The 732-nt window shown below is 44.7% G+C and overlaps 1 non-coding gene across 1 annotated transcript; it reads right to left on the reverse strand.

Annotated features, from left to right (window-relative positions):
- Positions 1-249: 249 nt before the first annotated feature.
- LOC141699158 (small nucleolar RNA R71) lies at positions 250-356 on the reverse strand. The gene has a single exon (XR_012565641.1). It is a non-coding gene; the product is annotated as a small nucleolar RNA R71 (small nucleolar RNA).
- Positions 357-732: the final 376 nt, after the last annotated feature.

Here is a 732-nt window from a genome sequence, read left to right on the forward strand (position 1 = left end):
AATTCAATCCAGTTTGGGGGTTCTTCAACGGAAGATCCCAATATGCACATTAGGGATTTCCTTGAGATCTGCGACACCTTCAAGTTCAACGGTGTTTCTGAAGATGCTGTGAAGCTGAGACTGTTCCCATTCTCTCTGAGGGACAAGGCTAAGAGCTGGTTACACTCTCTACCAGCTAGTTCGATTACTACTTGGGAAGATCTTGCTCAGAAGTTTCTTACTAAATTCTTCCCTATGGCGAAGACAGCTGGACTCAGGAATGCTATTACTCAATTTGCGTAGCAAACGGGAGAATCGCTATGTGAAGCTTGGGAGCGCTACAAGGAGATGCTTAGGAAGTGTCCTCATCATGGAATGCCTGATTGGATGATCATCAATTATTTTTACAATGGGTTGGGAGCACAGTCCAGACCCATGCTCGATACAGCAGCAGGCGCAGTATTATGAGCAAAGAGCTATGAGGAAGCTTATGATCTAATTGAACTGATGGTTGATAATGAATATCAGTATCCAACCCAGAGATGTCCACAGGGCAAGGTAGCAGGAGTTCTTGAGGTGGATACAACTATGGCTATCACTGCTCAACTGAAGGAGTTGTCTATGAAGATCGATTCTCTGGCTAACTTGGGTGTTAATCAGATAACCAGTGTTTGTGAGCTATGTGCAGGTTCGCATGTGACGGAGCTAATGCGCTATATCTAGTGACTCAGCTCAGTTTGTGAGCAACTTTCA

This window comes from Apium graveolens, chromosome 11 (genome assembly GCF_009905375.1).
Source record: "Apium graveolens cultivar Ventura chromosome 11, ASM990537v1, whole genome shotgun sequence".
In the NCBI taxonomy this organism is placed as follows: domain Eukaryota; kingdom Viridiplantae; phylum Streptophyta; class Magnoliopsida; order Apiales; family Apiaceae; genus Apium; species Apium graveolens.